Source organism: Euprymna scolopes, chromosome 5 (assembly GCF_053919585.1).
Source record: "Euprymna scolopes isolate OS-2025 chromosome 5, ASM5391958v1, whole genome shotgun sequence".
NCBI lineage: Eukaryota > Metazoa > Mollusca > Cephalopoda > Sepiida > Sepiolidae > Euprymna > Euprymna scolopes.
The window spans coordinates 146,531,323-146,557,696 of record NC_136486.1 but is presented as its reverse complement, the minus strand read 5'-3'; the positions used below and the strand labels follow the sequence as shown (position 1 = coordinate 146,557,696).

General features: G+C 33.0%; 1 protein-coding gene and 1 pseudogene across 1 annotated transcript in view; both read left to right on the top strand.

Annotated features, from left to right (window-relative positions):
• LOC145277008 (cleavage stimulation factor subunit 3-like) overlaps positions 1-26,374 on the top strand; it is a 220,897-nt gene that overhangs the window by 94,507 nt on the left and 100,016 nt on the right. The gene's annotated exons all lie outside the window — the stretch shown is intronic.
• On the top strand, positions 25,087-25,225 carry LOC145277179 (U2 spliceosomal RNA; annotated as a pseudogene).

The following is a 26,374-nucleotide window of genomic DNA, read 5'->3' as shown; positions in this document are numbered from 1 at the left end:
GAGAAAAGGTATCAACATGCCAATTCTCTCTCAGTATGGCTAAAATAGTAATTCATATTTAATTGATCTTTTATACAATATGTGATATTTTGTTATTGACTAATTTAAAAGGTTGATATGATAGACGTATGTATGCATGAGGTGCAATGGTGACAGAAAAAATTTGAACTTTGAGTCATTCGCAATATTCATGCAAATCTCTGCAAAAAAAAGAAGTTATCGATCAATTTCTCATGAATAATATTTTCTGTTCTATTGATATCTTCAGAAAATGTCTTCTCAATTGTCTATCATAATGGTTGATGGAGAGAACTGGTTGGATTTCTGCACTTGGGAAACGACCTTATCCCAGTAGAAAAACCAGCAAAAAGCAACCTTAACAATAGGTCAATAAAAATGTCATTCTTAAGTAGTAACAAAAAAAAAAAAAAAAAAAACTTAAAAAAACTAGCAAACCAAAATATCCTGGATGCAAATATTAAAGAGTTCACATAAAGAGATTAGTTATTTCTTTTTTTTGTGGTGTATTTCTCATAAGATTTATATACAAAGCCTTTTCTATGTTTTTTTTGTTTTGTTTTTTTTAAACAATAAGTCACCCCTTTGCAAAAGCCAAGGATAAGTTTTAATGAGATGGAATGAGTGTCAGTTGAAAGATATAGAATGTTATGAGAATTATGGCTATGTACAGACCATATTTATTTTTAAGCATAATGAATTAAAGAATAAAAAGACTGAAAGGGCTCACTAAGATGTTTCAAATTTCAACAGAGTCTAATTAAAAATAATATGGAATTGAGATTTTAGTGCATGGGTGAGAGTGATCAAATAGAAACTACATTAAGTTCAAGAAGCTTTTCTTTTTGTTTACAAAGAGGGCTCAAAAATTTAATGTAAATGATTTCTAGTGTTTGAGATCTGATTCTTTTTGTCTTTATCCCCACAAATTCCATATATTAATTTTTTTAATCGTATTTCCTTACCTCCATGTAGTCCTGTTGAGGTTAGAAACTTGTTAGTTAGTTAGTCCTTTAATTAAAAAAATTTTTTTTTAATTCGTTATGATTAAAAATAAATATGGTCAGTATATAACCATAATTAAATTTTGTACCCCCCCCCCATCAACAAAAAAAAAAAATATATTTAAATGTTATGAGAATATGACAATAAGAAAGTAAAATTAGAAATTAATAATTATCTATGAATTTTTAAAAAATTAGACATCCCATTTACTCTGGTAAGTGTCCTTTCTTTATATAATAATAAACATTGCATGTTAATATGTGTTAATTGTTATAAAAGAATATCTGAGTATACATAGATAGTAACAACAGCACTATTAAAATAGGACAATAATTTTCATTGTTTCAGAATAAAAATATAATGGATAATGTGGAATGCTGACTTACAATCACATTGGATCTATTGAAGTCATATTCATTTTCATTCATTCAAGTAGTGTCTTGCCGGGTACAGGCATTAACGATTATGGCTCTCCATCTATCTCTCTTCCTCAATGCATTCATGAATTCATTGTTGCTCATCATTTTTTATGTTGGCCAGGTGTTCAGACTGTCAACGTATGTTTCTTGCTGTCGTCCTCTGCTTCTTCTTCTTCTACCCACAATCTTTTCCGTTGTTCTTTGCTGGTTGCCAGAGAGTAACTTGATGACTATCAGGTGCCATCAAGCAAGGTGTTCTGATTCAGAACTCTATTCACGCTGTTTCTCAAATAAAGAGTTTGATGTATTGCCATAGCTGTCTTTGTAGTTGTACAGACAGAAGGTTGCAATTTTTTTCAGTCCAAGCAGAGCCCATACTGGACAATTGTACTGACCATTGTATCCAGAAGTATCTTCTGTTCAGCACAATGAGATACAAAACCATGAACAGAATTATTTCTGTTTGCTTCCGTATTACATCAGTCACCTGTTTTCCATGACCTTACGTTACCCTGATCAGGGGATGGGGGACTAAGTGGGTTCTCGACCAGGCTCAAGGGTCTCCCACAGACAAAGGGAGGGAAGGGGGGTGTCTTACTTTTCCCTTGCCACCCTAACTTTTAGTCATATATATTTGGGAAAAATATGAACCCACAACCCTCCTGCTCTCAATTCAGTAAATTAGAACCTTGTTTTTTAGTATATCATATGCAATGATTCATTTATAATAGGTATTGTTTTGGCATTAAACAATCCAAACCAGAATTATTTTATTAATGACAGCTTTTTTTTATTATTATTCTCGAGTATAATAAGATTTCTTGAAGTTATGTTTTGAAATATCTGTCAATATTTTAACAATGTTTAATATTGGATCACTAATCTGATATATGAATCTCATTGTCTTTACACAGACGCATATACGTACTGGTCAAGCCAATGGTAACATACAGCTTTGATATTGTTTACTGGCCACAAAAAACACTAAAACAAGGGAATTTTTACACTTGTACAGGGTAATTTACAGAAACTAGTGTTTACCAGAGAAATAGGAAGTATCAATGTTGAGCCAATATTGTGAGCACCGGTAAATATTTGATGAGCTCCCAGAACTCAAATCTTAATGATACATCAACGTGAAGAAATTAAGAGCCAGTAAAACAACCTCCGTCACAAATTTGACTAAAGATTTTGGACAAAATTGTCTTACAAATGAGACAGTAGCACCAACCAAACATACCATGAAAATACTGCAAAAGAGCTGCCAGAAATACATCAGAGTGGAACAATGTGCAAAATGTTTTTTGGAAGAATTATTCCAGAAAAAAAGAAAGCTCTGTAGAAATGCTCAAAAGAGGATCGCTCTACTATGATCAGGAAAGAATGATAATGATTACCCAAGATCAAGGCATGATGACTAATGCTTATAAGAAGATGAGTGATCTCAGCAATGGCAACATGTGCAGAAGCTGCCACACAAAAATAGTTTGAGCCACCTGACATCTGTTTGTAAGGTTTTGCTTGGCATTGGCTACCATCCAATGCAACACAATGGAATATGTAAATATCTCCATTGAATGATCTGTAAAATATTGATTGTACAGTGTAGCAACAAATCCAGGGAATATATACCAGAAAGAACAATTGGAAATAATTTATATGCTATCCGCTATGATTAGACAATCTAAATAACTATATACCTGGAAAACGGAGCTGTTAAACCTGACATAGTGATATGGTACAAGGGGGAGAAAGTAGCAATCCTACTTGATATCAGTGTCCTTAATAATGCTGACTTGAACAGAGGGAGAAGATAACTAAATACCAAAATCTTGTGTATAACATGGACAAAAACCCCTAGAAACTTAAGATCTCCATCATTCTAGTAATCATAAAAGCTACCGAGTGAATACACTCACTGAACCAATTACAACAGATAAAAATAATTGTGTTTCAAAGGATAGTTAGAATCCTAAAATACCTCTTGGTAAGAGTTTCTGAAATAATGGAGTAATATCTGGTATCTTAGGAGATGCCTCATCCCCCAACAAAATTGGAAAAAAAAAAAAAAAAGAAGAAAATTGAAAATTAAGTTCTCTTGGGCAATTGTATATTACGCATGGAGGTAGGGAGCAAAAAATTGAAGAAAAAAAAAAAAAAATGTCATTATGACAAAAATGTTGAAATATTTTTTACACTATTTTTTTTAACCATTATCAAAAATGTTAAACTTTATTCTTCAGCTTTTAATAATGATAATGATACTAAATTAAACTTTTTTTTTTTTTGGAGAGGGGAGGGGGTCAGCTAAGTCTTCAAGTTGTGGCTGAAATCCACAAACCTTAGAGATATTTCATTATTGTAGCCGATCTTGTTGACAATGATTTGTGCAGATAATAAGCTATTTGACAAAATGATGAAACATCTAAATTAACATCTGAAAAATAACACTTGGAATGACATTAAATAGCTAAAATATTTAAAGAACATAAAAATGCATATAGTACTTTGTTTTTGTTTTCTCTAGTTAAAGGTTGTTTAGATCATTAGGTTGTTTCTGGAATTATAGATATGAACTACCATAGTAGATATCAAAAAAGAAAAACGGTTGTATTAATTTCATGCAGGTTGGCGCCCGAATCAAACTATCTTTGTGATTTGTAGTGATTTAGTAGTTTCTTTTGTTATATTTGTGCACTCGGTGAAACATTTTACACACACACGCACACGCACACAATATGTCACGTGTGTGGTAGAGATTATTTTTATTGCGTTCTGACTATATTCATTCATGCATAGTTAAACATTTTGTGAAAATATTTTAACTGGATTGATGGGTATATGTATGTATTCAAAAATAGAGTGGGTGGTGTACCAGTTTTCAGTTTTTGTTGGTACTCCAACAAAGGAGGGATTGGACCTAATAATTCACTCCCATTCATTTGTTTGCACTTTTCTAAATAACCACACCTTGGTTTTTTTTTTTTTTTTTTTTTTCAAATTTTGCACAAATATTTGTCATGGTGAAAGTAAATTTTTGCCAGAACAGATTTTCTAGGATAACTCTGGTTAACCTCCTAAGGTCCATTATAGAGGTAAAATTGCCCCCAAATCGTTCATCCATTCATTTGTTCGCGCTTTTCTCAATACCCATACCTTGGATTTTTGTGAAATTTTGTACAAACACTAGTCATGGTGAAATTAAATTTTTCATTCATGGAGGGGGACCTTGTATGCTCGGCTTGTTTTAATTTGTTTTGTTTTTTTCAAACCTCAGTCTAGTTCAGTTTTTTTCATTTCTCTCTCACTCTCTCTCTGTCACTCCATCTCTTCTTCTTTCCCTTCTTTCCTCTCCCCCTTTCCCCTCTTTTCCCCATTACCTCTCCCCTCGTTCTCTTTTAATTATTTATGTCATTTAATGACAAGTTATTTATTAACTAAAGCAATTATATAGTGGTTATCACTAACTAACATCTATTATATATATCTCACCTGTCTGTTTAAATGTATGTATGTTTGTATGTCTGCCTAAAACTTTTGACAGAGGCGACGGCTTTTCACAAGATCAGTATCGTTTTGAAGCTTGACCCTTCGGACGATAAATATAAAAAAATTGGCTAAAAACATTAATTTCTTCACCCTTAACTGGGCAATTTTCTACAGGGAGGAGTCACTTTTTTTGCCAATATTTCAAAAGTAATCCCCTCTTTTCGATTGACTAGCCCTAATTTAAACATTCATCACTTCTAGTTTGGCGATGGACGCAACAGCAAAGACATCACCTTTTTTTTTTCACATTCTTTTCCTCCTTCATGGTATAGGTTTGAGCCTGCCTGCCTACTACCAATTTTTTTTTTTTTGCTCAACACACCTCCAAACACCCGGGTAACGTCGGGTACCCAAGCTAGTTTAACTATAAATAAGGCTTTTAATGAATTGAAAAATGTACTTTCCTACTCAAGGTAGATTTTATTTTACTTACACTCCATCGGGCACAAGAGATGATATCTATTAGTTATGCTTAGTTTTTAAAACTTTTTTCCTCATGAAATTGAACTGTAAACCACATATACAAATTTTATTCTATGTTTATCAAATTAAAGTAAAGTCTCTGCTGAATTTTTCATCTAGATTTGTTTGTGACATTTATACTCTGACTGAGGAGTTGCACCATCTGTAGCCAGAAAAGAAATTAGATATAGCATTTGGTTTTTCCAAATGACCACCTATTAAATATTGACCAGGCCCAATCTCACAAAAACTAGTGTGCCGTCATGATTAGAAAATATATGTTCTATTATTTAGTTTACAAGTTTAGAGAGCCCTGTATCTCTATCTCTCTCTCTCTCTCTCTCTCTCTCTCTCTCTCTCTCTCTCTCTCTCTCTTTCCATTTGTAATAACTTTTCTCTTGTCCGGGGGTCAGACCTTTTTTGATATTTCATAAGGTTACTCCAGTCCTCAACATTCAGTGAGTCTTGTTCAATCGCTTACTTGTAAGTCTTCCTTGGTCAGCTAATGTTCCTGCATTTCAAGATATCTATGCTTCTGCAAAAGTTTATCCATGAGGATAAATGCTCCAAATAAATATACCAGCATAATTAATTCATCCTTAAAATTTACATCTATGTTGGGCAGATGTAGTGCTTTCCAAAAATCGAACCAAACCTAATGCTTTGGGTTTGGTCAGATCTTGTATTGCAGATTCATTTAATCATACATTACATTGCAGTTGGTTGAGAGAGGACTGAACGAAGACCTAATGTTGTATATATTGTAATGTTGGGATGATTAATCAGAATCAGGAATCTGAAAAACCAGAACTTTAGAGGGAAATCTGTATCAGAATAGGAAAAATTTGTGGCAATTTTCCGATACCCAAAACAATTTCTTTTTTTTTGTTTTTTTTTGTTTGATTTTGTTTAAAGTAAAATCTTCCACTGTTGGTAATAATAATAAACTAATAAATATTTATTGATTTTAAAATACCAATGAAACTAAAATCTATAGATCATCCTTCACAAATGTATTTTTACACTTGAGAAAATATCTGCATTTTTAACATGTGTTTTTACCGTAATCGGGAATAAATAACAACTCTATTCTTAAACATTTAGAGATTTGTTAGGAATTGGAATCTGGAATTAAGTACGAAATCAGTAATTGTATTGGAATCGTGAAAAATATTGAAATCATTCCATCACATATATATTCTACGGGGTGGAACGATAAATTTGTCGCCCTTAAGAAAACAACTCTACAGCTTTATTTTGAAACTTTATTAAAAAAATCAATTCAAGTAACTTGATTATGAAGTAGAGATGACATCTATTTAATGTAACCACCTTCAGCATCAATCACTACCTTGATACAGGTATGGAACTGAGAGCATGCGTTTTCCACAAGCCAGCTCGGCGATCAAGCTGGTTTTGGTGTTGTGGGAGGTCATGTTGGCAATGTTCTTGAGGTATGACCAAACAAAGTAGTTCAGATCGGGGGGGGGGGGCAGTGAGAGAAGGGCACAAAGTCGTAGCACTCTTTCTGAAGCCAATACTTATGCAGACAATATACCATGCTATTTTTATTTTTGTTCATTAAATTATTAGTTAAAAGTACAAAATAGCTACAAAACACTCTCCCAGCTCTATGTTAAGAATGTGTTTCTAAATAATGTTATTATTTTAGCATGATACTGTCTCTGCATAAATGGTCAATAGCTATCATTATGTAATCTAGACTGGCTTCGATCTGATTTAAAGTTCTTCTTTGATTCAATTATGGATGACAGCCTTACAAATTCTAGTATAAAAAATCAAGTATTTGCTAAAAAAAATAAAGGAAATGGAAGATGATCATTTTAATGACATAAGATAATAATGAAATACTTATTCCGTATTCTGGTGTACTACGACTCATCAAAAGTATATGTACATGGCAGTGGGGTATCAGGTACAATTTGGCTGAATTTCAGGAAGTATGGGGCTTTTAAAGAATGTAATGCCTCTGCAACCAACAACTGAATGCAGGGTGTTTACTTCATGCTTCAACAATTCAGAGCATGAAAAAAATATTTCTAAAGTCCTTTTTGTTTTTTTTGTTGTTTTTTTTGTTTTTTTACAAGGGAATCACCACTTATCAAGGCCCAAAGGCTATTCAAGGATAAGAGTTAAAGAGTATACAGTGGTGAAAAGGACAATATAGTAATCATATTTAATAGGTGATCATTTGGAAATACCAGATGCTATATCTAATTTCTTTTCTGGCTACAGATGGTGCAACTCCTCAGTCAGAGTATAAATGTCACAAACAAATCTAGATGAAAAATTCAGCAGAGACCTTACTTTAATTTGATAAACATAGAATAAAATTTGTATACAGTGGTGAAAAGGACAATATAGTAATCATTAAAAGTTTAAATTTGATAAATTGGATTACTTGAGGGGAACGGCTCATCAAGAACTTGTTTACGTTGGACTTGAAGACGGTCATATTGTAATTAGCTGGAAAGCAGGGAAACAGAAGAGAGTTCCATAGGTGTGCAGTACTAATAAAGAAGCTTTGATTCCTGGAAGCTGTGCTGTTTTCTGACTTTGCGTGTTAGACACATAGAGATCAAAAAGGTGCTCCAGGTTGTTGTTGACGTTAGGGTTAATAATTTTGTTTGTGTTTACTAAATCAGTTGTTTAGATGGGAAAGCTTCAATAAATCTAAGGCCAGGGAAATAAGGCAATCAGAATATGGCAGATGTCTGATAGAGAGTATGCGCTTCTGAACAGTTTTTAGATAGTCAATTTTCTAAGTAACATAAAAGGTTCCCTACTGATGATGTGAATTAAAGTGTAGCCACATCATAGTTGTATATACTTTTAAATAAAATGTTAGAATATTTTGTTTTCGGCATTTTTCTTCCATGTATCACATTTTTATTTGTATTTTTATCAGTCTGACATTTTTCTTTGATTCCCATTCTTAAAGCAATGAATTTGCTCAAACTATCAGTTTATTATCTGACCATAATATTTAAAATAAAAATAACTTCTGCTCGCTAGTTTTTTATTTCATTTATTTTTTTAATTATATAGTGAACAGAAGTTTCAATTGTAGACATGTCCTCTTTCCTTCCTGAAATTCTCATGAATGGTTCTGTTTTTAAGTAGAAATAGACTCTGAAAAATTTTTTTTTTTTTTTCCTCATCGAATCTTTTTTGGAGTTCATCTATTAGATCTATTGCTCTTTCTGCTTTTCATGAAGTTGGTATGGAGTATTGTCGTCATATTTGGGCTGATGGATCTCTATCCCATTTGAGGGTTCTTTTTTGTAATTTAATTAGCAATACTAGAAACCATAACTTTCAGTGCTGGACAAGGCACACACTGCTACTTAATTTGACACTCATAGTCTTTAAATCAGTAATAAGTACATTTCTCCTACCTCCATCAAAATAAAATTTATATAACTGGATTCACAATAAAATTTACTTTAAAATAGTATTTTAATATTTTTGTTGTGATTTGTATACTCAAAAAAATCGCTATTTAAATCCAACTATTAACGATGAAACGTGCCAGCATAGCATGCCCACTGGCAGTAGATCACTTTTTACAAATAAACGATCGGGGTGTGTTCACATATATACTCGAAGTGAAAGTTGTACTCATCGACGATGTTTCTAGTTATTTTAACTAATCAGAAAAAAAGAATCGTCTTTGCTACGGAATTTGAACACAACACGTAAAAAGTTAGAATATCTCAAAGTTGACACTTTGTAATACAAAGATAAGTAAAGATAGAAACTGTGTTCAAACGCTATTTAATAGCGAATATATTAATTTCTTTTGTTCTAAAATTTGAAAAGAATTGGATAAAAACTTTTTATGCACGCAATGATAGAAATAGTGATAAACGCATATAAATATGAGAATCTTTGTGCGTCGTGACACGCACAAACAAATCTGTAAACAAAGTGTTCGTCAACTAACTTTCGAACATAAAGTATTCATTTTATTTTTGTTATTAAGAAAACATAAGTTTTTAATTATGGACAGGAAAAGAATGTTCAAAAAAAAAATTCTTTAAAAAAGAATAACCGACAATGAACATTGTTTTTTTTTTGTTTTTTTTTTTTGTTTTTTTTTGTAGTTCTTGATTTTCAAGTCGCAGATAAAACATCTCAAAGTTAACACTTTGTAGTACAAAGATAAGTAAAGATAGAAACTGTGTTCAAACGCTATTTAATAGCGAATATATTAATTTCTTTTGTCCTACAATTTGAAAAGAATTGGATAAAAGCTTCTTATGCATGAGTCAATGGAAATAGTGACAAACACATATAAACATAAGAATTGTTGTGCGTCATGATGAGCACAAACAAATCTGTAAACAAGTGTTTGTCAACTAACTTACAAACAAAGTATTCATTTTATTTTTGTTATTATTAAGAAAACATACAGTGTATTACAAAAGTGAGTACACCCCTCACATTTCTTCAAATATTTAAGTATATCTCTTGATGGAACAACACCGAAAAAATAATTTTTTGACACAATGAAAAGCAGTCTGTCTGCAACATATATAACAGAGTTAATTTATTTTCCCTTCAAAATAACTCAAAATATAGCCATTAAAAGCTAAATCCCTGGCAATAAAAGTGAGTACACCCCTAAGAAACTACAATCCTAAAAAAAACTACACCCCTAAATGTCTAAATTGAGTACTGCATTTGTTCCCCTCCAAAACGTCATGTGACTCATTAGCATAACTATGCCATGTGTTCATAGGGAGTAGGTGTATTCAAATTTGTAGTGCAGCTCTCACACTCTCTCTTACTAGTCACTGAAAGTTCCATCATGGCACCACATGGCAAAGAACTCTCTGGGGATCTTAAAAAATATATTGTTGTGCTACATAAAGATGGCCAAGGCTACAAGAAGATTGCTAACATCTTGTAACTGAGCTGCAGCACAGTGGCTAAGATCATCCAGCAATTTAAAAGAGCAGGGTCCACTCAGAACAGGCTTTGGGTAAGTTGTCCAAAGAAACTGAGCACACGTACTGAGCATTACATCCAAATGCTTTCTTTGAAAGATTGGCATAGGAGTGCTGTTAGCATTGCTGCAGAGATTAAAAGAGGTTGGGGCTCAGCCTGTTAATATTCAGACCATACGCTGCACACTACATCAAATTGGTGGGCATCGCTTTCACCCCAGGATGAAGCCTCTTCTGAAGGTAATACACAAGAAAGCTTGCAAACAGTTTGTTGAAGACATGTCAACAAAGCCCATAGATTACTGGAACCATGTTCTATGGTCTGATGAGATGAAATTTAATTTGCTTGGTTCTGATAGCCTTAAACATGTGTGGAAGCGACCAGGTGAGGAGTACAAAGAGAAGTGTGTCATGCCTACAGTCAAGCATGGTAGTGGGAATGTCATGGTCTAGGGCTGCATGAGTGCTGCAGGTATTGGAGAGTTACATTTCATTGAGGGAAACATAAACTCCAACATGTACTGTCAAATACTGCAGCAGAGTATGATCCCCTCCCGCCAGAAACTGTGTCGTAGTGTAGTGTTCCAGCATGACAATCACCTAAAATACACATCCAAGACAACCGCTGCTTTACTGAAGAGGCTGAGGGTAAAGCTGATGGACTGGCCAAACATGTCTCCAGACTTGAACCCAATAGAACATCTTTGAGGAATCCTCAAGCAAAAGGTAGAGGTGCACAGAGTCTCAAATATCTGCCAGCTCCACGATGTTGTAATTGAAGAGTGGGAGAGCCTTCCAGTGGCTACATGTGAAGCTCTGGTAAACTCCATGCCCAGGAGAGTAAAGGCAATTTTGGATAATGATGGTGGCCACACAAAATACTGAGAGTGTTGTCCCATGAAGAGATATACTTAAATATTTGAAGAAATGTGAGGGGTGTACTCACTTTTGTGATACACTGTAAGTTTTTAATTATGGACAGGAAAAGAATATTTTTTTACAGGGCTCTATGAACAAATTTATCTTTAGTTGACCTTTGACAACTAAATATTTTTGTTTACTAGCCAAATAGAAAAGTTACTAGCCAAACCCACGTGATTTTTGGAATATGGAATATTCATTCTGTGACGATTATGTACATAACAAATTTTATGTTGATACTTGAAGGTATAAACATTCTAATTTCTTCAGATGTTTTTTTAAAAACAGCCTTCGTTAAAAAAAAAGAGTCTATTGTTCTATTAAACTTTTATTGTTTAAATAATTGTTTGTTTTAAAAAAAAAAAAAAAGTTGAAAAGATATTTTTCACTCAGTAGTGAGCTTTGGAAGATTGTCAGTGAAAGGAATGCAATCGCCATGTTTCATTATTTCTAGTTGCCACTTTGAAAAATCACTTGCAAATGCGACTGTTTCACTCGCAATGTAGAGCCTTATTTTAAAGAAATAAATTCTTTGAAAAAGAATAACCGACGGCCGCCAATGACCATGCTTTTAAATGAATTATAACACACAAACCACTTATTCAGTTAAGAAAAAGAATAACTTTTATTGGGTTTGTTTTACAATCCACAGAGGTATGAAAAAGTGGTTAAAAATATATAACAAATAAATGTTACCAAGGGCAAGTTATTCTTTTACCTACCTTGATAAATTTTTAATGTTGTAAATGTTTATTCTGTTTAAAAAACAAGTAGTGACGAGCGTTACATGAGAACAAGAAAAAATGGCTGCAATGTATCTTGAAATCTAGACAATGATTTAAAAATTTAAAAAATTATAAAAAATAGTGGTAGAAATTCACCTGAAAATTGTCACAGATACTGGAAGCTATAAAAATGAAATTTAATTACCCTAATTAGTTTAATGTACTTGAAAACATGATTGCAATATGTTTCCTTTCATTTGATATGCTACAAGTCATATTTTGTTAATAATTTCTTTGAATTGTGTCGTGGTAGCCATCTTGGATTTCCTGGTTGCCATCTTGGATTTTTAATAGTGTAATGATGACAAATGATAATGTCCATCAGAATAATATTTCACATGATGATAAAGTCTTACCTCCCATTTTTTTAACTGTTTTTATGATGCTTCTACTATAGCCATTAAAATGAAACTTAATTGTGATGATTAGTTTAATGTACTTGAAAACAATTCCGATCTGTACAAAATTTCCTTTAATTTGATATGCTACAAGCCATATTTTGTATATAATTTCTTTGAATCGTGTCGTGGTGGCCATTTTGGATTTCCTGGTCGCCATCTTGGATTTTTCATGATGTTATAATGACAAATGATAGAATAATACTTTTTATGATGATAAAGCCTTACTTGCCATTTTTCTTAGCTGTTTTTTTATGATGTTTCTACTTAAAGCCATTAAAACGAAACTGAAATATGCTAATTAGTATGCAAGCTACCAAGTGAGATGGTCATAAATAAAGCCAACTGAACCTTGATAGTATTATATCTTCAAAATGTCATCATAATACCTTAAAAAAATCTGAAGATACAGCTTTTTAAAGGTGTGCTCGTCTGTAAATTATGCAAATTTCCTACCATTTTCAGTCATAAGCTTATTTGCATTTGAATAGGACTGATTTAAGGCAAAATGTCCAATGAACCACATGTTTTTTGATATTTTGAATGGTCATAACTCCAGTTCTAATGGACTGATTTAAAAAAAACTAAAGATATTATTTCTTTGTTTTTATGCTCTTTTCAATAATGCTTGATTTGAGTTTATTCGGTCTTAAGAAAAAAGAATGGTGTGGTATTACTAATTTAATTGGCCCTACCATCTCTTCTTTGACACCTCTTTGTCAAACTTGATGTTGCTAGTCTCAGTCTTTATTGTGTATACTATTATGCCAGTTGTTCTTGAGAATTATCTGATCTATTCCCTGCTTTTTTCTTCGAGTTCGTTTGACTTTGTTTGACTTCCATCAATTAGTTGTTTTCATAATTGATTGTAATACAGCATTTTAGTAGCTCCTTCCCCAAAACTGCAGGCTTGTGAAACTCTCTTTCTGCTGTTTTCCTTTTACTTAAAACCTTTGTCTTTTCAAGACTAAGGTCAATAAGCATCTCTTATCTTTTCGATCATCATCTTTCGTTTTTGTTAGCTCCTTACATCAAATGGGTTCACACCTTGTCTGGAGCAATTTCCATAAAAACAAAATAATTGTATTGCTTTTTTATTTCAGCATTTTTACATTTATTCTACCAATTATCAGCTTAAACCAATTTGTCCACAATCTTCCACTTCTATGCTTCAGGAATTGTAAAAGTTTATGAATATTTAATTTATAAGATTGTTTTTAAAAAAAATCATAGTTTTGTTCTTACCATTAACATTTCTTTGAACCTTCAGATGTGAATTCTTTCTTTTGGCATCTATATTGCAATCTAAAATTCGTTAATGAAAAGTGTCACTCATTTTGAAAATATAAACCCTGTTTCATTTTTCAAATTTGTAAAGTTGATTTAAATATTAAAAAAAAAAATACTTATTCAATCCCTTTTTACGAAATGTTTAAAGATTTTTATATTCTTTTATTTATTTCAATACATTTTGTTAAAGAACTTTACATTGATGAGTTGTACATTCATATCTGATGTTGGTCTGAATCTGCCTCTTTCTGTCTAGAAAAAAATTGAAAGGTCTCTGAACTCATATACCATGTATTGGATAAGGCTGGTGAAGCCATGGCTGTAGCTTTTGATATATCCAAGGCCTTTGACAAAGTCTTGCACGAAGGGCTGCTAATGAAAATTAAATCATACAATATAACAACATGTACTAAATATAATTAGTTCCTTCTTGGCCTTTATTCCTGATCTGAAATGGAACACATACATCAAGTCTGTTGCCAAGGTCGCTGGAAAGATGGTGGGATCCTTCTACCGCTCCAGAAGATATCTCACTACTGATGCAATTCTCTATCTATATAAAAGCCAAGTATGTCCAAGGATGGAATACTGTTGCCATATCTGGGCAGGAGCTGCTAAAAACAGCCTATCCTGCCTTGACAGAGTACAAAATAGACTTCGTGGCTTAGTGGGGGATGCCCTTTTCTCTACCCTGCAACCTCTCTCCCACAGAAGAAAATAAGACTATCCAGGTTTTCATTGATGGACATATATCCAAGCAGCATAATATTAATGTGAGAGTGCCTCAGAGATCGATCCTTAGACCACTATTATTTCTGATATTCATTAACGACCTCCTGATAATATTGTGTCTGAGATGGGTATATTTGCTGATGATACAACACTCTATAACATACACGAGGGAAGAACGGATGTACACAAATCGAAGACAATGGCTGATTCATTAGAAAATGACCTAGACCATAGTGGAATGGGGCTGCAAATGGATGGTAACATTTAATGTTAGTAAGACTAAGCTGTTCTTCTTTAACAACTACAAGACGCCTCTCCAACCACTAATATCCATGACAAATAACACCCTACCTGAGAAATTTTCCTTCAAACTCCTCGGCCTAATATTCACAGGCAATATGAACTGGAACAAATATAGAGGATATTGCGAATGCTGCTGTAAAGAAGATGGGTTCCTTCTATCGAGCTAGAAGACTACTCACACCTGGGAGTATCCTGTACCTCTACAAGGCCATCATTCGCCCATGCATGGAGTATTGTTGCCACATCTGGGCTGGTACATTTATCACTAGCCTCTCTCTCTTGGATAGAGTCCAAAAAAAGAGTTTTCAATCTAATATATCCCACTTTGTCAACTAAGCTCTAACCCCTTTCCCATCACCGCAATGTTGTATCTCTGTGCCCGTTTTACAAATATTTTAATGGAATGTGGTCTGATGAACTCGTTTCACTTGTGTCACCTTGACGTACATATTTCCAACAAACCTGCTGAGCAACAAAATCTCACCCCTTCACTATTGAGGTCCCTAAATGCTAGAAAGCTTTCTACTCTAATAGTTTTTTCCCTGAACAACTAGACTTTGGAATACCCTTCCTGCTACCTGCTTCCCTTACTGTAATGATATGCACAAGTTTAAATGTAATGTAAACCAACATCTTGTTAATCTTTCCTAGGCATGGACCCAAATAGTAGCCCTTTACATCCAAGTGGTGACATGCCTTGTTAGGGGAGAACGTGAATGTTATATTTACAAAAAAAAAAAAAAAGAAAAAGAAAAAAAGGACAACATTTATAATTTTATTGATTGAAATAGTAATTGATGTATGTTTCGTAATATATGTTAAGCATCTAACAATTCTTAACACAGATCTAATGGATACAAAAAGTGGAATATTACCTACTGGAAAGACAAATTGTAAATACCAGGGGATTAAAAGAATTTTAAACATCTTTTGTTTCTTTGTTCTTGTCTTTCTTTTTATCCAGTTTTAATTTTAAATATTAAAAAAAAATGCTTACTTTATACTTACAGGTTTTGTTTTATTTTTTAAAAATACCATAGTTTTTGTAATTTATAAATAAACAGCACCAATACAGCTCCTATTCATTAGTAATCATTAAATCATTTCTCTCCGATAGGCTCATAAGAGTAGTGGTAGATGGACAAAAATCGGAGGCCTGCAATATAAATGCTGGAGTCCCTCAGGGGTCAATCCTGGGCCCAACTCTCTTCCTGATCTACATCAATGACCTCCCTAAACACATACTTAAATCATTCGTTGACATCTATGCTGATGACACGACCATCTACGGCAACACATCAAAGGCTGTAAATGACAAAGTTCTCTCTGATTCTCTCTCCTCTGATCTTGAGCGCGTGGTTCAATGGGGGAAGACGTGGCTGGTTACCTTTAATGCATCCAAAACCAAACTCCTATCCTTACATCATCAACGCTCTGATCCCCATCTGGCATCAATTGTGATGGATGGCTCTCGTCTGGGTGAGGCCCCGTGTTTTGACAAGCTTCTGGGTTTGACCTTTACTCATGATCTGAAATGGAACACGTACATCAAGTCTGTTGCCAAGGTCGCTGGAAAGATGGTGGGATCCTTCTACCGCTCCAGAAGATATCTCACTACTGATGCAATTCTCTATCTATATAAAAGCCAAGTACGTCCAAGGATGGAATACTGTTGCCATATCTGGGCAGGAGCTGCTAAAAACAGCCTATCCTGCCTTGACAGAGTACAAAATAGACTTTGTGGCTTAGTGGGGAATGCCCTTTTCTCTACCCTGCAACCTCTCTCCCACAGAAGAGACGTTGCGAGCCTATCCTTGTTTTATCGTTATTTCCATGGCGGGTGCTCGTCTGAACTCCAATCTCTGGTCCCCCCCCCCCCGCCAATCTTTCACGAAAAACGCCCGTCTAGCTGAATCCACTGTGAAAAATTTCCCCCACTCCATATCTGTGCCTAAATCAAAACGCAGATTCCATGAACAAGCTGCTTTCTTAGAATTGCACGCCTGTGGAACTCTGTTCCGTCTGCCTGCTTCCCACCGGACTGCAACTTGGATGTGTTCAAGTCCAACGTTAACAAATTCCTAATGAACCGCCCCCTTAAGTAAACACTTCATCAAATCTCCACACTAACGTAATGTACTTGCAATAACCCTTATCCCTGAGTGGCTTCCGGGCCTTGATAAGTGGTGATCACTGTAAAAAAAAAAATTAAAAAAAAAATCAATTTCCATATATAAAAATACACCTAATTAACATTCTTAAGTTAGTTTTTCTTAAAACTAATTTTAAATTATTGGATAATATTGATGTAATAATTATGCATTATATCAAAAATGCTTATGGTGCATACATCAACAGTTGTAATTTCAAGTTATCCAGCCTTATCCAAGTTCCATTGTGACTTATTTTGTCTCACCATCTACCTAACACTTAATCCTTATCCTTGACTGGCCTCCAGTTCTTGATAAGTGGTAACCCTCTGAGTAAAAGAAAAAAAATTTCTGCTTGTGCAAAAAAAAAAAAAAAAACCTTTGAATTCTAGAAAATAAATACAAGAGGAATGTAATTAGGTTATAGCTAAAAGAGGATTTTCTTAGATCAATTCTAATTTAAAACTAATAGGAATGACCAAGATTTATATTGATATGAAGAACTTTAATATTGTTTAATGTATCCATACAATATAAATATCAGATTATATATATATATATATATATATATATATATATATATATATATATATATATATATATCTGATATGCCTTTTCTTTTTTTAGTTTTAAGTGGCAAATGTTTATTAAAATCAATTGTGGCAATAAAAAAACGCTTAAAAATAAGTTATTGAAAAAAATAAATTTAGAACATATACAGAAACCTTGATATGACAAATTACCACCTTAAACTGAATATAGAGATTATCTGATGCTTTTTTTTTTTTTCAAATTCAAACTTGTTAAAGCAAGTTTGTTTGGTATCTAAAACACTTTCCTTCTTACTGCTATTCTGTCCGCACTTATACCATCAATTAATGGAAAAGTGAACGACCTGCAAAATATTAAAAAAACATAAAATAAAGACAAAATCAAATCAAACATCAGTAGATTAAGATTTCGTTTTTTTTTTTTTTTATGACATAAATTTTATCAAAATTTCTATATGAAGCAAGCTGGACTTGATGAATATAGGTCACTTGCTTGGCATTATGATTTTCATGTCTGAACATAATAGTATATCTACAACAGATTACAAACTAGTATCGCATTTTGTTTTTATTATAACAAGATGATCATTTTGTATTTTAATTTCAATTTTTAAATGAATAATTGAATGTCTCAAAAAACAAAGATTGTATTAAATGCAGCCTGAAAAGGCAGTGTTTTTTTTGTTTTTTTTTAAGTTGAAAATATAGTATTGATGTATTGGTATCTAGTTTAGAAGAAGCATAGTGGAGAACTGTCTGTAGGCTGTATACACAACATTCTGGCAATTCCTGTGACATCACTTGAATTATGCATATCAGCGCTTGCGTTTTCAATGGATCATTCCACTGAGGCTGAGGGTGCCCTGCCCTTCATAATTACCTAAGATTTTTGCTCTGGCGAGTTCATTCCAACTCTGCTTTACAGCATCAACAAAACAATGCTGTACCGGAATAAGTATTTAAGACACGACTTCATAGTTATCTGAGATTGAACGATACCTATATATTATTAGAGAATTAGCTTCCAACCCCATATCGCGTTTTTCATTGAAAACTGAGTTGATATAAGTTGTAGCACATTTTGATTTCTTTATGATTTGCAGTATGACGATGTTAAATATACACTTTTCAGTCTTAAAACTGTATTCCTATGACATTTAAATATGAAATTGTATTTAAATATGATCCAATATGGTCATCTTCAAATCCAGTATCAACAAATTCTTGTCATGGATCACCCCATAAGTAATCATACGCAGTTCAAACCATCGGTCAATGTTAGTACTTCCATAGTGCTTCCATCTCAGTAACTTATGTAATGAATATGAATACATCTGGATTGTTCCTCACAAGAATATGATTGGCTGGTTAAGCCATAAATACTGAGCAGCTTGAGAGAGACGTCAAACGATACACGGAAAGTTTCACACTTAATGATATTATCAACTCTGATCACAAAAACTTGTTCATTAAGACGACTTACTAAATTATTACTCGAATACTCTAGCCAAGACCACCCAGCTATTTCAAACAAATATATCATAATGTTAGTACTCTCATAGTGTTCCTAATTTTTTAGCTGGTAATCATTCCCATTTCGTTAAGTGGCTATTGGCCTTGATGATTGCTATAAAAAAAAAAAATGTTTGAAGCCACAACTTAAATCAAAAATAATTAAGATAATGGTTATTCTAATGATCGAATTTCTATCAATTTCAAAGGTTTCATCTGATTATCAAACATCTTTCAGCCCAAAATTTCTAGCATAAAAGTTTGCAAATTATTTTTATGTGTTTCAGCTTTTATTCTTTTTTTTCTCTCCATAAATTGCATAATTGAGTTGTATAGTTTTTACCTTTCTTGAAATAAAAGAAGAAAATGCTGAAAATTTTTCTTTTTTTCTCTCTCTCTTTTTTTTTTTGTTTAAACGTTAATAACAACAAAATAATGTTTTGAATTGGACAACAACAAAAAAAAATGCATGCTAATATGTAAGTTGTCACACTGCAATCAAAATGTTTTCTTTTAACAAATTTAAAATAAAGTCCTCTTCATCACATGAAAGATTTTTTGCCCAACCATGGTGTTCTATATTAAAGGCTTTCACATCATGCAGGTAACCACAGGTCTTTTTGCTGAAGCAAAGTCTAGTATCTGTTCTAATGTTACACTTTATATTTTCTGTCCTTAGTCAGTGGTGGATAAATCCTTTTAGACGGAAACAATTTTTATTTGTCCCAAGCAATGTTCTTTTTTAGGTATCTAGATTTGCCCACATGAAAAACTAGCCTTGTGTCTAACTGTGCCCTAATGGGGAGACAAGTAAATAAGGACTATTTCAAAACCTAATCTCTTCATCTGCCAGCAGTGCATTTTAGTTTCTGTTCTTTACTCTGCTGTTGTAGTCAGCTGTAAACATTCAAAGAAATGTTTGCTTTTGCATGTGGTAACTTTTTTATTAATTAAAGTGTAAGATGACTTTTATTTGCCTTCATAAGAACCTGTTACAATATTTTACATTTATTGCGAAAGCAAAATACAATACTAGTGATACATTTTACAAGATATGGTCAATAAATAATGCCTCTAACTCACTTCCAGTTGTTTGATCTAGCTGGTCCACAATGCACATGTCGCCAGATCAGAAGCAGAGGCATGTGGTTATGAAATCCTCCCTCATCCTTCTACTTTCTTGACCTTGCACCCTCTGACTTTGACCTCTTCTCAGCCATGAAGTTGTTTTTGAAAGGAAAATGTTTTCCAGATCATGCAGTCTTGATTTCCAAAGTCATGTTATGTTAGAAGACCAACCTGTGGTGTTCTATAAAAATTGTCTCCACAGAGCTGCATTAAATGAAGAGAGCAATGTGTAATTTCAAGTAGTTCCTGTGTGTGTATTTGTGTCAAACGGCACTAACCCTATTTGGGTTTAACCGGCTTCCTCCAAAGGAGAGTGTTCCATTGGAGTATGAAATTCACAAGCGATCTCTAGTCGTATGTATATCCCCGTTAGTTTTTGCAAGTCTTGCAGGCAGGTGTCAACATCCTCCTACATACAGCGTCTGGAATTCCCAAATTGGTCACCCATTTTAGTAATGACCATGCTCAACGTTGCTTAACTGCGGTGATCTGACAGGAACCGGTGTTTTAACGTAATTATGCCATATACTAGTAGTTCCTATTTCAAGAAAGGCCAATAACTCTGCCAAATTTTGTTGCTCTACTGTTATGAGACGGGGCCTGGGGCATTACTTATTGAATGCCCCTTATAAGTACTTTTTCACATTTCTGTTGAAAAGAAATATAATTATTTTGTAATTATCCTTTTATATGTTGCACTTGTTATATGGAAGAAGTATCATGAAAATTTGAGTGAAGAATCTTCAGTTTTACACTCTTGTGACACTTGCATGTGCCATAGATAATACAATACCATTCGGCTACTTCAAACAAATATGTCCTGAGACAGAAATATCATAAGCAACTGCCGCTTTCTGGTGCAAATGCATGTGGGAATTTTCTGACAGAAGCGCCTAGTTGTTGATCGTCACAATAAATACCCGTAAATAGGGGATTTTTTTTAGTTAAAGTTTGACTCCTCTAGAAGTATTGCGTTATGTCTATGCATATTAACAGGGTTACCTCATGAAAGGTGTAACTCTTTAGCACATAAGAACTGTCGGAGGCTAACTACAGGTTAGCTTCACAAGAGTGCTACAAGACTCCTCACATACTGCGAGTGCATAGGGACCAGTGGAGAACCCCATGGAAGGATATCACCAGGTGGTATTAACCCTTATGCATTGATCCTCTTAACTACACTTTAACAAACCTTTTATTAAGAATTTTGTTACAAACTTGATAAAATTAAATTAATTTAATAATTTGAGTGTTCTGAAAAAGAAATATTTTCAAGGGCAAAATTTTTATGATAAAAAAATTTAATGACGTCTACAAAAAAAAAGTTATTGTGTTTTCCCCACATATTGCAGAATGATTTTCATGTTTTAACTCTTTCTCAACCATCGTGTCTCACTAGTTTATTTGACTGATTGATCTGGATGTTCAAGAACATGATATCATGTCATCTTCTTGATGGTTCAGCTTTTCTTTTTTTTTTTTTTTTTTTTACACTTTCTTATACAAGAAAATCATAATTTGTGTAATCAATCTTTTGCAGACTATTATTCTAATCTTCATAGTTGTTGTTTCACTACGTTTCGGGCCCCAAATCATCCTCTGGTTTTCTTCAGGTGATTAAAATATGGTGAGACAACTACTATGGAATGTAGCAATTATTGGGGATACAGTTACAAGACTCAGCAGTCCTATCCCACCGCGGTTAATCACCTGAAGAAGACCAGAAGATGACTTGGCCGAAACATGGTGAAACAACTGTGAAGATGATGATAATAGTACACAAAAGAATGAATGCACAAATTATGGAGCCTCATCTCAAGGGATTCAAAAAAAAAAATGAATAAATAAAATAATATATAAGAAAGTCATATGCACAAAGATCTTGAATATTGTAATTACTAAATATGGTGTATTTTAAACTTCTGAAGAATTCATTCATTTTTCTAGAATTCCATTGAAAAGATTATATATTAACTTGATTTGAAACTTCATGTTTATTCCGAAATTTGAATTATTCAGACTACTGTTTGTATCTTGAATGTTGTGCACACAACGTTTCAGCCAATATAACCTTCAACTTTCTCCAAGCTGATTATCTGTATGGAATTTGGAACAAATCCATGATGATTGCCTGCTCTGTGCTGTCAACCATGATTAATCGAAATGTGAGAGTAATGGTCAAGATGAGAACAGTAGTCCAAATAATACAAATTATCAATCCTTATCTCAAATGTTCAGAATAAATATTGTCAATACTTGTGTTTTTACCCATTTTTAGGTTTCTTATTGCGTTTATGTATTATATAGTTTTTTCACAATTATATAATCATCCCTTTCTAGCAAACATATTTGCTAGTTTATTTAAAAACTAATTTCAGTGATTAAAATTGGTAGATATATAATATTAATTTAACTAGAAAAAATATTGTAAGAAATAACGTGATGTTACAGAAAAAATATAAATATGTAAAAATAGTAAAGATATACACCAGATGTATTTTATGATGAGATTTTAGATCAGTTATTATGAGTTGGAGGGGCTGAAGTCATTTTTTTTTTTTTTTTTTTTTTAATCAACTCCTGAGTCTGTTATTCTTTTCAGATGATGCAAGTTAGAGACAGTTGGATTTCTTTACTTCCCACTTGATTCTATAAGTGTACCTTCTCCCCTGTCCATAGCTTTGTTAATTTGATTTTAACTTGTCATTTGTGAAGCAGATGATTTGGAATTTAAATTACTTTGTTACAACAAAAATGGATGAATCATAAAAGTTATTTTTTATCCTTGTATTAATTTCGATGCTACATTAGCGTTGTAGTTGTTATTGTGTAAACTGTTCATGTATACATGAAAGTTTTAGATGACAGGATGAGAAGTGAATAAGAGAAGTGTTGGTAGATAATGAGAGAGGTGTACATCACAAAAGAAATTCCAAATCTGAACCTGTCTGGTAATATCATAACAGATCCTCATTCTCTTCTCCCTTCTTTTCTGATTCTCTCGTACTTGCATCGTTCCATTCCTTCTCACCACTTTTCTTATCATTTGCCCTTCCGTCTACCATCTAAAATATCCATGTACACTTGAAAAGTTTGCATGCTGACAAGCAAAAACATCAGACTTTTAGTAGTGCATAAATATTTAATAATATACATAACAAATATTGACCCATTGGGTCACAGTTGATTAGGCCTTAAACATATGTAAATTCTTTGCTTTAAGAGGAACGAAAGTAAAAAAAAAAAATACATATTTACTGGCTTTTTTATTGACAAATGTCATTTGATGTTTGATCACTCACTCGTGATGACCTTAATGTAATCTTCTGCGCCATTATTTCTGATGTCTTTTCTTCTGCCATTTGTCTGACATTATTAAGATTAACAGTTTTGGCATTTCACATCTGTCAAATTGACGTCTGCGTTAGATGTTTTGTCGCATAACTACAGCTTTGATTATATGAGGATGAAACATGATCGTACCTTGTATTTTTTGTGCTCAGTTTTTTCACCAAGCTCAGTTCTTTAATTACCCAACGGTTAAGCGGATCATATAAAGTTTTAATACCCAAAGAAATGAAGCCTCTCAGGCAATGCCAATTAAGTACAGATAATTATATTTATTGTTATTTCATGTATCAACATAAAATTTTATAAGGAGATATAATATTTTATGTATCCAATTTTTGTATTTACTTCCAACAGTGTTCAATACGTAAGTAGAGCTAGGTAGTAAGTTATGAATATATATATGGCAATTAAGCTACACAGAATTTTGCATGTTCCATCCTCATAAAATTAACGCACACACACACACACATATATATATAAGCATCCAGTTAGATTAAATCCATCCATGTTAGCATGAGGAGTCCTTACAAGGATGTAATGTGAAAAACTTTGCGTAGCTTAATTGCCATTTTCATAACTTTATATATATTTATATACACTGGTAGAGTGCCTATCTGAAGGCGGTTGTTAGCAATAAATATTAGTTTTAAATTTTAATGCTTTTTTTTTTTTTTTTTGGTTCTTTGTGGGTATGGTACGCTTTCAGTGCTACCCCACCTCCCAAATATTATAGTTAAAAATAAATGATAATGTGCTTGCATTACATTACATACATATTCCATAATTCATAATGATATGTTCAATAGTTTAGGAATTTTACCAAACACATAGATATTGACAGACATGCATACACCAATTCTTTCAAAAATGTATTACTCAATATAACTCAAAATTTGATGTTGAGCAATTCTTTTCTCTATTAGACTTTTTGTATCATACTTATTTTAAAATTTTGAGGGCAAGGAAGAGTTTGGGTGGATGTCTCTAGATGGTAAAGTTTGCAAATAAAAAATAATGTATCCAAGTTACCAAGAATATATATTCCAAAAGTCATAATATTGGTTCATACAAATAAATTTTAAATAAAATCTTTGTCTGCACCCACTAAAATCTTAACATTTATAAAAACAAAATAAATGTCTTAATCTTACCGTATATTTTAAAATATACGAGGTGCCTTCAGTAAGTTTCCAGACTTTTTGTATGGGCATTTTTAGTTGCGTGCGAGCAACTCTATAAGTCACTCCGTCGGTCTGTCGGTCCGTCTGTCCGTAACACTTTTGTGCTTGGCCTTTTTGGTTAAGATCAAAGGTCTGTTCTTAATAGATGCTGTTCTTAGCTTTTTAAGTTTTTCTTAGCCTTTTGGCATGTGGGGGCAACCCCACATATAAGACCTTGGTCAATGTAGGGGCAATCCTTCATACCAATTGTCACTATCCAGCTCCCCTACTCCCCGGGGAGTTGGTCCCCATTTCCCCTTCACTCCTCACATTAAAATCGGCCTTGTGCCTAATTTGCTCGGTGGGGGAGCAAATAAATACCCTTTTCTTGGCCTTTTGGCCAAGATCAAAGTGTAGTATCTGTTCTTACTACATGCTGTACTTATGTTTATAACTTTGTGATATAAAGTGGAGGGATCACTTTTCTGTATTAATTTAATGTAAAATGATCACCCACTTTACAACCAATCAGTCTCAAAGCCATTCAAGTCATTCTCCAGATCATTCAAGTTGTTTTTGAAGGATTCCAGTTATTTTTTAAGCATTCAAGTTATTCTTAAGGTCATTCAATTCATCCTTAAGTTCATTAAAGTCATTCTAAGTCATTTGCTTTTTATTTATTTAAGTCATTTCAGCCTATTTTTCGGTCATTTTAGTTTATCTTTAAGAATTTCATGTCAATCCTACATTCACGCATTCATTCATTACACGAGAGCGCACGACTAATGGCTATCGGCCTTGTTATTGATAGTACACACATTAAACTAGTCCCCTTCGAAGTAATTGCCTACGGCTGCAATGCACTCAAAAACTGTGCTCTATTCATGCAAAATGGTCCAAAAGCAGTCTGAAGCATTCCATATGTTTCTGTGGTATTTTTTCCAAGTTTAAAACAGAATTTTATTACATATTGTTCTTCTAAAGTGTCCTCACATCTAGATTACATTTTTGAAATTCACTAGCTGTAAAAATCAAACTTTAGTTGGGATGTATTCCAGTTTCTACTGTAGCTGTTCATTTGAACCTAAAATCATAAAAATGTGTCAGTCGTCTCATAAGATGTATAGCAATATCATACTGGATTTTCAAGAGTCTATGACAATTTTAGATGTCTGTACAAAAAAAAGTCGGGAAACTTATTGAATGTACCTCATATGTTCCAAAATTTATAATGATCGTTCATTAATTTAAGAGATTACTCTATATCAAATGACCTTTACTCATGAATTTATTTTAAATGGCCAATTCATTGTGGAGTACATAGCTTATTTTCGCCACCAAGCTAGTTTATGTCTAAGGGAACTTATTGTTTTTTTGTCCTATGAAACTTAATGACTTTAGAAACAGAAGTGTGTCCGTTTTTGTGGAGCATTCTGGCAAGATTATAAACATAGCGATTGGTCAAACAAAAAGAAAATGACGCTTATTGAAAATAATAACAAAAATTGAATTTCAATTAAAAGCAATGTTATCTACTTAATTGTCAGGTCGAAATTAGTAACATATCCAAAAATTGCAAAATATGATAAGTGGAAAAATTAATTAAAGAAAATAATTTTTAAAGGAAATTTAAGTTTTACTTAAATAATTAACAAAATTCCAAACTA